The sequence below is a fragment of the Staurois parvus genome, unplaced genomic scaffold (genome assembly GCF_062004578.1).
Source record: "Staurois parvus isolate SC_StPar_1 unplaced genomic scaffold, SC_StPar_1.0 ptg000186l, whole genome shotgun sequence".
Classification (NCBI taxonomy): Eukaryota; Metazoa; Chordata; class Amphibia; order Anura; family Ranidae; genus Staurois; species Staurois parvus.
The window spans coordinates 6,843,556-6,859,824 of record NW_028317982.1 but is presented as its reverse complement, the minus strand read 5'-3'; the positions used below and the strand labels follow the sequence as shown (position 1 = coordinate 6,859,824).

General features: G+C 41.0%; 1 long non-coding RNA gene across 1 annotated transcript; it reads right to left on the bottom strand.

Annotated features, from left to right (window-relative positions):
- Positions 1 to 14,381: 14,381 nt before the first annotated feature.
- LOC149462098 (uncharacterized) lies at positions 14,382 to 15,382 on the bottom strand. Its single transcript, XR_016312720.1, has 2 exons — positions 14,764 to 15,382; positions 14,382 to 14,654 (listed from the first exon to the last, which is right to left on the bottom strand). It is a non-coding gene; the product is annotated as an uncharacterized LOC149462098 (long non-coding RNA).
- Between the last annotated feature and the right edge of the window lie 887 nt (positions 15,383 to 16,269).

Below are 16,269 nucleotides of genomic sequence, written 5' to 3'. Positions count from 1 at the left end.
CTCATAACTAGTCCTGTAGCACGTGCCTGAGTATTCCTTCTGAGCAAAACGCCAGTCTGGCTTGAGTTTGTAGGATTTTATCAGCTCTCCAATGTGAAATGTCACTTTAGGTTGTGGAGTTCTTCCAATAATCAGTAATAACACTTGTGGCCTGACACAAACAGAGACCCTAACTAACTAACTATAGGCCTGGTCTCAGTCTATAGGCGCCAACACTGAAATGAGGTGCGTGCACGATCTTACCGACCCGGGTCTGCTTTGCATTTGCTGGTGACTCTGAACAGAACAAATGTCTCTCCAACAAGCATGCAGTCTTGCCGTGTATGTTGCTTAGTACCTCTGCTCTCATCAGCCTTCCTGGCAGTAATCTCATCAGCTTCCTGGCAGTAATCTCATCAACTTCCTGGCAGCAAACTCATCAGCTTCACTCAGCTGCAGGCTGGTTAGTGAGGGACGTATTCACACCTGGATGTCATCAGATTCTCAGCTCACACGGGCCCCTCATTCAGCATCGTCCAAAACATGGCTGCAGTCTCCTCTTGCTGTTCACTCCAACTCTGTGTGAAAACTCCACCTCTTCATGAATATACAAATATCTATGCAGTCTGCAAAGGTGAGCTATAGACGGGAAGAAGTGTATGGAGGTGAGTTGTGAACAGGGGTGGCACAGAGGTGAGTCAGGGATGATGGGGGGGGTGCAGAAGTGAGCTGCAGACAGTTGTGGATCAGGGTGTAGTGGTGTGATATGGACAGGGGTACAGAGGAGTTATGGATGGGGGTGTACAGGTGAGCCGTGGAGGTGGGGGTTGGGACAAGCATGCGGAGGTGAGCTGCAATCAGGGAGTGCAGAGGTGAGCTGTGGACAGAGGGTGCAGAGGTGATTTGTTTATGTGAGGTGTGGAAGTGAACTATGGATGGGGATGCAGAAGTAAGTTGTGGATTACCCACAGAGGTTAACATTACCCCTTTAAGACCAATCAACATTTTGGTCACAACCATCCTATGACATGGCTCGCACAATGCTCTATTCTGCCCCCCCCTTCCCAGGGCATTGAGGTCCTGCACCTATTTTCCAACAAAATACACTGTGCATAGAACACACAAACCTCCATGCTGTAACTAGGACCGGGAGGAAGGAGACAACGTGACCAACCGTCATACCAGGAAGAATGTAGGATTGTTCCTCAATAAGGCAAACAGAAATGAGAATTTGCAGTAGACAAGAGAGGGCTTTCTGCGTCATTCATTCACAGTGTTATGTAAATGGGATACTACAAGTACCGACAGTCTTTGTGGCTGTCAGCTTGTAGTTTTCAATTAACTGCCATGTGGCTGTTGAGCTCTCTAGTAGCTCATTGAGTCGTCCTGTGAAGAGTGTAACTGCCTGCTCATATGAGCACACTGACAAGTCTGCAGGAACCCTGCATTGCACTCGCGATCTGCTGATCCTGGGTCCAGTGCCTTGCAGGCTCATAGTAAAAATAAAAAAATAAATGCACATTTTTTCTTTTTACCTGTGTGCATTTATTATTTTTCTACAAAGGTGAACTTATCCTTTAAGTTTTGTTGCCAGTCAATTTAGCTTAGCGAAGGATGGACCTAGAAAGTTAGAGGGACAAGAATGAAGATCTGAGACTGTGTTTTGTGAAGAGACTAACAGGTATCTTGTACTCCCTTCACCCTCCTTCCCAAATTTTCATGCACATGTACACTATATTGCCAAAAGTACTGGGACACCTACCTTTACACGCACATGAACTTTAATGGCATCCCAGTCTTAGTCCGTAGGGTTCAATATTGAGTTGGCCCACCCTTTGCAACTATAAGAGCTTCAACTCTTCTGGGAAGGCCGTCCACAAGGTTTGGTAGTGTGTCTATGGGAATGTTTGACCATTCTTCCAAAAGCGCATTTGGATGGTCAGGCACTGATGTCTGACCAGATGGCCTGGCCCACAATCTCCACTCTAATTCTTCCCAAAAGTGTTCTATTGGGTTGAGGTCAGGACTCTGTGCAGACCAGTCAAGTTCCTCCACCCCAAACTTGCTCGTTCATGTCTTTCTGGACCTTGCTTTGTGCACTTGTGTGCAGTCATGTTGGAACAGGAAGGGGCCATCCCCAAACTATTCCCACAAAGTTGGCAGCATGAAATTGTCCAAAATGTCTTGGTATGCTGACGCCTTAAGAGTTCCCTTCACTTGAACTAAGGGGCCAAGCCCAACCCTTGGAAAACAACCCCACACCATAATCCCCCCTCCACCAAACTTTACACTTGTCACAGTGCACTCAGGCATGTACAGTTCTTCTGGCAACTGTCAAACCCAGACTTGTCCATTGGATTGTCAGACAGAGAAGCGTGATTCGTCACTCCAGAGAACACGTCTCCACTGCTCTAGAGTCCAGTGGCAGCGTACTTTACACCTCTGCATCCGACGCTTTGCATTGCATTAGAGATGTAAGGCTTGGATGCAGCTGCTCAGCCATGGAAACCCATTCTGTGAAGCTCTCTACACACTATTGTTGTGCTAATCTGAAGGCCACATGAAGTTTGGAGGTCTTTAGCTATTGACTCTGCAGACAGTTGGAGATTTTTATGCACTCTGCTTCAGCATGTGCTGACCCCGCTCTGCCATTTTACGTGTCCTACCACTACGTGGCTGACTTGCTGCTGCTCCCAGTTGCTTCCACTTTGTTATAATACCACCAACAGTTGACTGTGGAATATTTAGTAACAAGGAAATTTCACAGATGGACTTATTGCACAGGTGGCAACCTATCACGATATTATGCTTGAATTCACTGAGCTCCTGGAGCAATCCTCCCATCCCTAATGTTTGTAGAGGAAGTCTCCATGCCTAGGTGCTTGATTTCATACACCTGTGGCCATGGAGGTGATTGGAACACCTGAATCCAATGATTTGGAGGGGGGTCCCAATACTTTTGGCAATTTAGTGTAGCTGCCATCCATTGTTATAACCAACCGAGTACAAGACCTTCACCCTGAGAGGAATGTGCCATGGTCCATTGGCCATGTAGCTATTGGTTAATGGGAAAATATATTAAAAAATAAAGCTGATGATATTTTACTTTACTTACTGTTGTCATTGATATGGAGTATGGGGAGGATGTTAAATAAATAGAGCAGGTACCTACTTTCCCCAAGCATTATACTACATATTTTAAACTAGTCCTAACAGAAAATGTCAACAGGTTTGTCTAAAGTAGTTAGTCTAATACGTAGTTCATTAGCTGGTGCATAAGGGTGCTCTAAGCTTAGGAAAATTCCACACAAATGTGTCAAACTGTTTCTCGGCTCTGCGATGAGCCAGGATCCACACACTAATTAGCAGCATGCCAAACACATCTATGGAACATTACTGCTTGTGACAATATGGTGACACCTACAAAACACTCCTCTGCTGCTATTCAGCTTTACATAATGGTCCTGTTAAAAATATATATTCCTGTTTTCCCTAAAGAAAGCAGAGGTAGAAAGTCAGAAAAAATACATATTAAAGTAGAAATAACAACATTTACTAAAACTGGTGCACACAAAATCTGGTGCAGCTCTGCATAGTAACCAATCAGCCTATAGGATTTAATGGACAGCACAGTGGCTAAATGGTTAGCACTTCCACCTGGCAGTACTAGGTTTTTTGGTTCTAATGCCAGCCACAGCACCACCTGCCTGGAGTTTGTATGTTCTCCCTGTGCCTGTGTGGGTTTCCTCCCATACTCCAAAGGACATGCTGGTAGGTTAATTGGCTCCTGTCTAAATTGGCCCTAGTATGTGTATGTATGAATGTGAGTTAGGGACCTTAGATTGTATGCCCCTTGAGGGTTAGGGACTGATGTGAATGTACAATATATATGTATATACTGATGTGGATGTACAGTATATATGTAAAGTGCTGTATAAATTGACGGTGCTATATAAGTACCTGAAATAAATAAAATAAATATTGTCAAAGCTTAATTGAACAAGCTGAAGTTAGAAGCTGATTGGCTACCATGTGAAGCTGCATCTGATTCTGAGTACACCAGTTTTAGTAAATCTGCCTCAGTGTGTCAATATAACAATCCTTGCTGTCCTGCCCTCCTGACTCCTTCTAAGTCAGGTAGTAGCAGAGGCTACCAGCTACTTTACTATGGCTGAACAACCTACACAGAGGCTGGACATGTGCCTAAATGCTTAGTCATTTTGGTCACAGGATTTCTGCTGATGTGAACTGACAGCTTCCCTTTTAGTAGACACCACATTACAATCATCAGCACACAAGTTTCCATTATGGAGGACCCATTAGAGAACGGTCAGATAACACCCCAAAGAGAAAACCTAATTTCAGGGCAATATTGGATACTTCTTAAAGCTGAAAGTGCTTGTTTTTGCAAGAACAGGATTTCCTTCTGTCCTCTTCACTCCTTACAGGACCTCATGCTCTCTAGCTCCTTTGTTTCCTCCTCCCAGGCACATTTCTAGAACTTCTCCATAGCCTCTCCCATCCTCTGGAACCTTCTACCTCAATCTATCTGGCTATCTCCTACTCTGTCCACTTTTAGGCAATTCCTGAAAACTCATTTCTCCAGGGAAGCCTCTCCTAAATTTGCCTAACAACTAAACCTTTTTATTTTCCCATAAGCTCATCCCTCAGTTATTACATTTTTCTTCCACTTGCACCTCCTTATTCATTTGTAATCTCTCAGGAGATAGGACCTTTGAACACTTTTGTATTGAGTTGTATTGTAACTGTACTTTCTTCTTTTTGTAATGTAAAGAGCTGTGCAAACTGTTGGTGCTATATAAATCCTTTATTACAGCGGCGGTCGACCCATGGAGCCCTCTGATGTGGACCACAACCTCAGGAAAGCTGCAGGCGCACTGCACTGCACCCGCTGTGTGGGTAAACCACAATCATCAGTATGAAAGCAGTCTTTTAGTGGACTTAGAACACTATGGGCTCGTTTATATTCTGGGGAGGGGTGGTAAAACTCCATAATTGAGAAGTGTTTTTACCACACCTCCCCAAACCACTGGTGTAGTGTCAGGGGTTGCAATGACAACCCATTCAATGCATCAGGGTGTCCATGTGGCCTCCCTCTCACATTCTGTTTCACATATGGAAAGGAGGGGTGGTGGGGGCAGCATATACAGAAACTGATTCTCTCTATTTTCCTTCTGTAACTTCTCATCCTCTTCCTTCCACCGGCATTTAGCAGCTGCAGGAGAAAAATTTTATTATGCTATTCAAAATAAATATTTAAAAATTCATATCATGGGATGGTGAATGGTTTAACACAGGGAGATGAATTTGGTTCAACACATTAGGCATCCCCACCCATCAACACAACAGGCATCCTTGCCTGCATGCTTCATCATTTCACCTGGCCCATGACCAGTTACCAAATCATTTAAGTGGCCCTTGCTCTTCAAAAGGTTGAGCACCCCTGCTGTAATATTATAATAATAATAAGCTGTGTGACAAGGCCGGTCCTTTAATTTAACTTTTTGCTTTGATATTTGAACGTTCATGCAGTGGGGATGCACCAATGTATCATCGGCTGGAACATATCAGCTGAAAATAGTGTTATCGCCACTTTGCCGATAGGAAAAAAGGTGTCGATAATGGTGCTGATACAAGCAAAATCGCATCTCATAGACTTTATTGAAAAACGCCCCTAGTGACTTCAATGCAAAATTGCATTCCATAGACTTTCATGTAGAATCGTGTCCCCATTGACTTCAATGCAAAGACGCCCCGTAGTGACTGCAATGCAAAATTGCCAGCCGTATTATTTACATTAAAAAAAAAATGTTTAAACTGTCCATTTTGGTTTTCGGTTTCAGCACCAGAATTTTCATTTTGGTGCACCACTAGGATGCAGTACTTCCATCCAGTACCAAAGTCACAGGACAAATTGTTGTAGGTACAGTAGCAGAGACAACTAGAACATGTTCCTATGCTTGCCCTTGTCAAGAATACACATTGCTCCAAAAAGAGTAAAGCAACACTTTTGAAAACACATCAGATCTCAATGGGGAAATTCTGCTGGATATCTCTACTGATATGGACTGGGTAAAATGTTATGAACGTAAGGATGCCCCATCATTTGATGGAAGTGAAAATTATCAACCTACAGAGGACTAAATTCAAAGACACCCTAAAAATCAAAGTGAAAAAATGATGCATCAGGCTAGTCAATTTTGCTGAAATATCATTGCAGCAACTCAAAATGGTACTCAGTAGTTTGTATGGCCACCACGTGCTTGTATGCATGCCTGACAACGTTGGGGCATGCTTCTAATGAAACGATGGATGGTGTCCTGGGGTATTTCCTCCCAGATCTGAACCAGGGCATCACTGAGCTCCTGGACAGTCTGAGGTGCAACCTGGTGGCATCAGATGGACCGAAACATGATATCCCAGAGGTGTGCTATTGGATTTAGGTCAGGAGAGCGTAGGGGCCATTCAGTGGTATCAATTTCTTCATCCTCCAGTAACTGCCTGTATACTTTCGCCACATGAGGCCGGGAGATTGTCGTGCACCAGGAGGAACCTGGTATCCACTGCACCAGTGTAGCGTCTGACAATGGGTCCAAGGATTTCATCTCGATACCTAATGGCAGTCAGGGTGCCAATGTCTAGCCTGTAGAGGTCTGTGCATCTCTCCATGGATATGTCTCCTCAGACCATCACTGACCCACCACCAAAATGGTCATGCTAAATGATGTCACAGGCAGCATTACGTTCTCCACGGCTTCTTCAGATGCTTTCACATCTGTCACATGTGCTCAGAGTGAACCTGCTCTCATCTGTGAAAAGCACAGGGCGCCAGTGGTGGACCTGCCAATTCTGGTGTTCAGTGGCAAATGATAATCAAGCTCTATGGTGCCAGGCAGTGATCACAGGGTCCAGTATAGGACGTCGGGCCCTCAGGTCACCCTCATGAATTCTATTTCTGAATGTTTGGTCAGAGACATTCACACCAGTGGCCTGCTGGAGGTCATTTTGTAGGGCTCTGGCAGTGCTCATCCTGTTCCTTCTTGCACAAAGGAGCAGATACCAGTCCTGCTGATGGGTTAAGGACCTTCTACGGCCCTGTCCAGCTCTCCTAGAGTAACTGCCTGTCTCCTAGGATCTCCTCCATGCTCTTGAGACTGTGCTGGGAGACACAGCAAACCTTCTGGCAATGGCACGTATTGATGTGCCATCCTGGAGGAGTTGGACTGACTGTGCAACCTCTGTAGGATCCAGGAATCACCTCATGCTACCAGTAGTGACACTGACTCTAGCCAAATGCAAAACTAGTGAACAACAGTCAGAAAAGATGAGTATGGAAAAAATGTCAGTGGCCTCCACCTGTAAAACCATTCTTGTTTTGGGGAGTCGTCTCATTGTTGCCCATCTGGTGCACCTGTTGTTAATTTCATTAACACCAAAGCACCTGAAACTGATTAACAACCCCCTCTGCTACTCAACTGACCAGATCAATATACCAAGAGTTTAATTGATGCTATACTCCTGATTAAAAAGTGTTCCTTTAATTTTTTTGAGGTGTGTGTGTGCATATATATGGTGTGTGTGTGTATATACTATATATATAATAGTATAGAATTAACAGCATGGAAAATGTAACTAAAATGATGATGACGAACGCAAATTCTAAGATAATTACTGTTACTTATCACAATCAGAATGGCTCTTTCTGCCATCTGCTTTGCAGTTTTCATGGCAAGGATATTAACTTTTCATTGTATGATATTCATTGCAAGGAGCTTTATTAATGGACACGCTTGGCTTGCTGCTTTCTGTTAGGATGACAGCATCTAATATAAATGTATTATCCTCTGACACATGCAGCACATCTCCCCACAATCACTGGCATCCAAAATACACCAATAAATCTTCATAACGATCGTCAAAATACCATAACCCATCAATAAACATTGATTTTATTTTTTTTGGGGGTATAAATATGACACCGATTATACCTCATGCTCACGTGTCCATTTTTATGAGCTACAATCAAGTTAAAATATGATGTACCATGTAAATGATAAGACAGGATGAACATAAAGAATACGACATAAAATCAAAAGTTCAATTTTCTCTAATATTATCTGCATTTCATTTCATTTGCATATACTAGGCATCTAAAGTCGCCTCTGCATTTTTTTTTTTCATAATTTATAGGACACTAACAAAATCCACATAGATCTTCCATGCCATGCTTTAATCTAATATCTTTACCATCGTTAAACAAAGTCTCAGTCAACCTTTTGCACACTGATATACACTCTTACATACTTCTGGCCGACCGTGTAAAAAAATTCTAAGTACTTACTTGCTCATTGCATATATTGAATGGATATACAGTATAGTGCCAGCAAAAGGTATATTGATACTGCCGTAAAACAATCACTTATCCCAAAAATGGGATGATTGTACCAAATGGGACTTTAAATGTGCCACAAAGAATACAAATATACAAATCAAAGCACATTTTATAGCTTATTTAAAACCATATTGTCATTAAAACACACCAGATTAAATTTTAAATGAGTATAATCTATTACTTCAAAAATGGGGCCATTTTTACAGGAGATGCATATACAGTGGATATAAAAAGTCTACACACCCCTGTTAAAATGTCAGGTGTCTGTGGTGTAAAAAAAATAGACCTTTTCCTTTCAGAACTTTTTCCACCTTTAATGTAACCTATGAACTGTACAACTCAGTTGAAAAACAAACTGAAATCTTTTAGGGGGGGAATAAACATAAAAAACTAAAATAATGTGGTTGCATAAGCGTGCACACCCTCTTATAACTGGGGATGTAGCTGTGTTCAGAATTAAGCAATCACATTTAAAATGATGTTAAACAGGAGTCAGTACACACCTGCCATCATTTAAAGTGCCTCTGATTAACCCCAAATAAAATTCAGCTGTACTAGTACTGTACTAGATCTTTCCTGACATTTTCTTAGTCGCATCCTACAGCCTAGGTCATGGTCATGGTCTGCAGAGAGCTTCCAAAGCATCAGAGGGATCTCATTGTTAAAAAGGATCAGTCAGAAGAAGGGTAAAAAGAATTCCAAAGGCATTAGATATACCATGGAACACAGTGAAGACAGTCATCATCAAGTGGAGAAAATATGGCGCAACAGTGACATTACCAAGAACTGGACGTCCCTCCAAAATGGATGAAAAGATGAGAAGAACATTGGTCTGGGAGGTGGCCAGGAGGCCTACAGCAACATTAACTCCTTCACGCCTAAGGGTAAAACAAATCTAAATGCCTAAGCACTATTTTGCAATGTTGACATGTGTTAGTAAAACTGTACATATCATCACAACTACTTTGTACATCCAGGTGGATTATACCTTGTTTTTTTCAGGACAAATTGGGCTTTCATTTGGTGGTAAATGGTAATGGATATTTTCTGATTTTTTTTTTTGTTATGAAAGGAAAACTGGCCCAAAATAGTAAAAAAAAAAACATATTTTTTATTTTTTTAATTTAGCTATCTGTTTCTTTTTACTACCATAACCTACCATCAAAGAATAACCCAAAATAAATGTTCCAGCTCTTGACGATCGCAGCAATACCATATATGTGTATGTTATTTGTTGTTTATACCCATAGTACAGCCCAGAAACAATAGTGCACATTTTTTTTTAATCTAAAACACAGTGACACTGACACTAACACCAATTTTTTTTAATTCCTGGCCTTTGACCCTGACCTTGACCCAAACACTTACCCTGGCACTGAATTAGATCAAACCTCGATCTAGGTATTTTTTCTTAATTTTCTTTTTTAATATTTATCCTTTTTTTTTGCTTTACAAACACTTTTTCCCTCTATGCCAGGAGTTAGAGAGATACAATGTATCTCTCTCCTCCATTCATAGAGAGAAATAAACAAGGGGTCCAGGCTGTACAGTGATTGATCACTGTGATAGCCAATTAGAGGCTATCACAGCAATCATGTGACCCGGAATCGGGAGTCCCAGGTCACGATTGTTAGAACAGGACTCGGGGCTCTCAGTGACACTGTGGTCTTTGTGCTGGGATCGCACAGTGTGGCACGCTCCTAGCAGGAAGACAGGTACGCAAATATGCCGCCCCATGGAAAAAAGCCCAGTTCTGTGATGCCGCATATTGTGTTATGTCGGCATCAAGGGGTTAAAGGAGTTGCAGCAATATCTGACAAGTACTGGCTGTGTGGTACATGTGACAACAATGTCCTGTATTCTTCATATGTCTGGGCTATGGGGTAGAGTGGCAAGATGGAAGCCTTTTCTTACAAAGAAAAATATCCAAGCCCGGCTAAATTTTGCAAAAACACATCTGAAGTCTCCCAAAAGCATGTGGGAAAATGTATTCTGGTCTGATGAAACCAAGGTTGAACTTTTTGGCCATAATTCCAAAAGATATGTTTGGTGCAAAAGCAACACTGCCCATCACCAAAAGAACACCATACCCACAGTGAAGCATGGTGGAGGCAGCATCATGCTTTGGGGCTGTTTTTCTTCAGCTGGAGCTGGGTCCTTAGTCAACGTAGAGGGAATTATGAACAGTTCCAAATACCAGTCAATATTGGCACAAAACCTTCAGGCTTCTGCTAGAAAGCTGAACATGAAGAGGAACTTCATCTTTCAGCATGACAACGCCCCAAAGCATACATCCAAATCAACAAAGGAATGGTTTCACCAGAAGATTAATGTTTTGGAATGGCCCAGCCAGAGCCCAGACCTGAATCCGATCGAAAATCTGTGGGGTGATCTGAAGAGGGCTGTGCACAGGAGATGCCCTTGCAATCTAACAGATTTGGAATGTTTTTGCAAGGAAGAGTGGGCAAATATTGCCAGGTCAAGATGTGCCATGCTGATAGACTCATACCCAAAAAGACTGAGTGCTGTAATAAAATCAAAAGGTGATTCAACAAAGTATTAGTTTAAGGGTGTGCACACTTATGCAACCAGATTATTTTATTTTTTTATTTTTACTTCCCTCCACCTAAAACATTGCAGTTTGTTGTTCAACTGAGTTGTACAGTTTATAGGTCACATTAAAGGTGGAAAAAGGTCTGAAATGATTTATCTTTGTCACTTTTTTTTACATCACAGAAACCTGACATTTGAACAGGGTGTGTAGACTTTTTGTATCCACTGTATGCAGTGGTGGGCTTATTCCTTATATGCTATGGATTTCTCTTAGGACATTGTTAGTGGACTAGCACATATTGAGAACTGCCTTTTTATCTGCCTTCATCACTTTGGATGTGTTTTTTGGTGTATTTTGGGGCTGTATTTTCTTGATCCAATAGTAACTTTCCAGCTATGATATAAGCTTGCCTTAGGGATATAAAGACTGTTTGGGCTTTGGTCTTCTCATAATACTGTTTTTCCAGATTTGGTTTGATGAGTATTATCTATATAAGCACGAATTCTGAAGAATCCATTTTTTGAAACACCTAGATTTGAAGTGCTAGGTGATGTAGATCTGAAAAATGCATTGTACTCATAGAAACTATATAATATGATATGAGCCCATCTTTTGATATATGAACATTACCATTAGACAAATTAGGTAGAAGCCACTTGATTATCTTTGCCCACAAACCCTCTGCTGAGTGCGTGGGAAAGGCTAGTTTTGTAACTTGTCAACAGATGGCAGCACAAGGCTACATGCACAGTCACAAGGAGGACCGACCTTCATAAGTCGGTAAGCCAAAAGACATTGTCTTGTGTACATCAGGAGTTGTGCAACTGGTGCTATTCTGACCACATGCGTTACCATGTCTGCTATTTCATCATGGACAGGAAGTTAGAATGAACAGATAACATGAAATTCTGAGTGAAACCTGTACACCCAAGTTTTGTCACTGGTAATGATCATTGATATGAAGGGTGGGGCACCCACAGTACGCTGACGGAGTTCTTGGCAGACTTTGACGCGGTGTTCCTTCTGTTACTGGGTCAGCAGCCTGGGGACGAACTTGGCAGCAACATGTGAGGATTGCCTGGACTGTTCCGTATGACACGCAGACAATAGCAGCAATGTTGTGGATTGTTCTCAGATGATCATCATGCACATGTCGCCGAATGGTTTCGACAATTTCACGGTTTGAGCTCATTGAAGGTCTTCCTGATCTCTTAACGTCTTCCAGTGGTGTTCTTTCACTCTTGATTAGTGCCACTCAAAACACCTTAAATGACTCATTGTTAAAGTCTCTGTGTTAGACGTGGTAACACGCGTGGTCAGAATAGTACCAGTTGCACAGCTCCCGATGTATATACAGGACAATGCCTTTTAGCACACTGACTTATGAAAGTAGACTCTAGGCTCCGTGAATATGCATGCAGCCTTGTGCTGCCATCTGTTGGTGTGTTACAAAACTATTCTCAAAACTTTTTGATACCACTTTGTATACACAGATTACATTTCTTCTTTGTATGCCTTCCAAAAAAATGCTAATAACAGCCTTTAGGAACTTAAAAAAAACCCGCTAGTGTGCATGGAGCCATAATTGGAAATAGCGGGAAAAAAAAAAAAAAAAAGATTTTGAAAGATTTGTGGTTTTAAAACTTAGACATGAAATATGAACAAAGCATATTCCCCTATAGTAGGTCCTTGTCTCTATTCAGTGCACTCAGTGTCATGTCCGTCAGCTGCCTCGTTCCTCTGCTAACAGCATGAATCCCTTCTGACACATTTTCCTGACACCAAGAGAAGAATGGTGACAGGGGAGGGACCTCCAACAGATTAGCAGCCTCAGCTCCAGTCCTATGAGTTGTATAGAGGGGGTGTGCCTCTTCCCTCCAATCAGCTATCAGAGCTTCCCTCTCTGAGCCTGCAGAGTGTAATTTCAGCACTCCACCTCCTTTCTTCTGCACTCTCAGACAAGGTTTATCAATGTAAATACTTTGAACAGATGTAGAGAAGAGAGCTGTCTTTTATTCCGTCTGTGAAGCAACCTGAATCTAATTGTAGTAGTAAGATTGAATTCAAAGCCTGAGATAGAAACTGCCTGGTAGGGCTACTTTGGAGGAGCTGCTACATTTAGTTAGTTAATAAATATACAGTAAGGGCGAGGAACTGCTGGCCCACCTTCCAATTCAGATCTGAGTTCTGAGATCAATGTTGAATTATTTTCCTTTTTAAATAATTGTTTTGAATCAAAAATGTAATTTATCATGGAAAATTGGAAAAGTGCGTGGTACCTAAAATAGACTGGCATCAGGACCTGCACTCTTCCCATCATGACGTGAGTTATTTAGAGTATGTTTACATTTTCTTATTTGCATCCATTATTGGAGCTCAGTTCAAGTGGCTATACTCTGCTACATTACAAGGTATATTAATGCCTATGTTCTATCTCTCCAATCTAAGCACTGAAAGTGTGATCTCTGTAACTTACAGCTCTGATGAGATAGCGATAACTCCAATCTTAGTTGAATAACACAGGCACTGACTCGATCCAGATGACATCTTGTAGATCTTGTGAAGTTTATTCCATAAACTGAGAGAATCTTAAAACAATGAACATCAGATAGGTCAAAAGATCATAATGTGATCTACTTCATGACATGAGGCTTGAAGCTGAAATGCATTACTGGGAAAAAGGGTGGGCTATCTATACAGCATGAACTAAACCAGAGGAAAGGGAGGAGCAGAAACAAAATACAAAGAACACTTAAAGGCATATAATAGTCATGTAAAACATGACAGCCTAAGTAGTGGAAGGATGACAGGGAAAACGGATTTGGGGGTGGAGAGAGCGTTTATCAATTGGCACTGAAGCTGAATTGTGCCAATGGGGATATTATATACAGAATTTTGGAACGTGATTAATTTACAGAGATAATGTCCATACAAGTATCCTCTGCAGTTGTTGGAATACTGTATTCCATTTTACTTTTATACCAATCATTACAATAAGGAGATTTTTAAATAGGATTGCAAATGGTTTCACCGACAGGGCCAATAAAGCGTCCCTGTTGAGTAATTTGAAATAAATGGTTGTTACACGTTCTTATTTGCTCTAATTATAGCTGTGGTAGTTGCATATAGAAGTTTGATCCTGCTGAGGAAATTGAGACCAATATTATAATCTAGTCAAGACTTTTCAGAAATATTTCCATTCATCCGAATCAAACACCTTAGCTGAGTCTAAAGATAGTCAAAAAAGGGGGAAGTGCCATCCAGTTTGATACGATAACCGTATCTAGATAATATCTCCGACTCACTTCAAATGAAAGTGTGGATTATAAACCTAATATACTGGAACACAGAAAAAATGGCAGTTGACTAGTGCAAAACCACCTAGAAAGTGGTTAATTGAAATCCTATGCGGAGTAATGTCACTACAAAAGTAGATGTGATATTGTATTTATTCAATCACATAGATCGTGAAAAAGGTTAGCATTGACAGGGTGAACATATTGCAATCATATTAAAATCAAAGAATTAAAATAAAGAACCATTCGGCGTCTTCAAAAATGGCTGTATAGGCAAAAGTGATCCACTTGAGGCAATAGAATTTCCTTTCTGTATTCATCTGCAGTAAAGTTCCATATTATAAGGCCTGGTAAAGTCTTTTTCTTCTTAAACTGTTCCTTCATGAATAGTACAATCAAGGTGGATAGACTCCTAGGAATTAAATGGATAATGATGAATATAGAGGAAACGGGATAATCACGTATGACACCAGCTGAATAAACCATTCATAATCAGGTTGATGAGATGTATCTCTCTTTACCTTCTTAGTGGCTGTGCCGTTATCAGCATAATAGGTATAAACCTTCCTGGATAACCACCACTGATGGAAGTAAATCCACAGTAACACGACTCTAAAAGTGAATAAATGAAAATGTAAATAATAAATATCAGTGATACTAAAGTGTCATTAAGTAAAATTAAAGTAAATTACCATAAGGAAGATCAGAAAAAATTCCTTCCCACTGCAGGTATGAAAAAAACCCCTATGTGCATGAATAGGGAGGTGAGAGTCTAGGGCAGTGGTTCTCAACCTTCCTAATGCCGTGACCCTTTAATACAGTTCCTCATGTTGTGGTGACCCCCAACCATAAAATTATTTACCCAGTAATCATAATTCATGAGTGTCGTTTTACCTCCAATACTGCTGCTTTCAACACAGTAGCTGTTTTTAACAGAGTAGCTGCTTTCTACACAGTAGCTGCTCTTTACACATCGGAAATATGTGTTTTCTGATGGTCTTAGGGGACCCCTGTGAAAGGGTCATTCGACCCCCAAAGGGGTCGCGACCCACAGGTTGAGAACCACTGGTCTAGGGTAATAAACAAAGATGTTTCAAAAAGGACATACAAGCCTTGATGATTCCTTGTGAAAATGCCCCTCTGGGGGTTCCAAAAATTGCTCTTGAAACAGAGTTGATATAGTTTCTATAGAAATACGTGAGACTGTTATCTCAAATCACTGACTGTATAGCCCACAGTATGTAATATATCTATAGAGTCCAAAAATTCCCTCAAAAATAGGGCATAGGCAAATCTGATATAATAGGGAGTTGGTGTGGTTCCTATAGAAATACAAGAGACTGACGTCCCGTATCGCTAATTGTGAAGCACACAGTATATAGTATATACCTATAAAGTCCAAAAATTCCCCTCAAGATAGGGCTTATTAAAATCTGTTATTACATGGGATATAGCCCCCGTTTATAAAAATTGTGGTCTAAAGTGACTCAGCTAAATACACTATTACTTGCCACCGGTGAAAGTGAACTGTGTCACTTAAATTGCCAAAAAATCTCAGAGTGTTTGCTTGGCTAAATTCTATATAGCCTCGTGCTTATTCAAGATGGATACCGCAGCCTATGAAGACGCCGAGCGTGATGATGTCATTACGTTGACACGTTTCGTCTGCCAATCATCTCAGACTTCGTCAGAACTGGGAGGGGACAACTCATCCATTGCCTTATATAGTGCCTTAATTGTGCCTTTTTAACCACTTACGTCGCCCTCTTGTGTTGGAATGTCATCAATACATTAAAATAAAAAATCCCATAGAAAAGCATATGATTGTAGAAGAACATTATGGAAATAGCCCAATTTAAACAAAGTTTACTCCAGATAGTATTCAGACTATATTTTTGTATTTTATATAAAGTATAATCCCATTTACCAGATAACATTGTGGACATATTTTATAAATTCTCTTTTCCTTACTTAGTTCAAGAAAACTTTAAAATTGAGTTCTGTATTTAATCCTTGTGGCAATAATG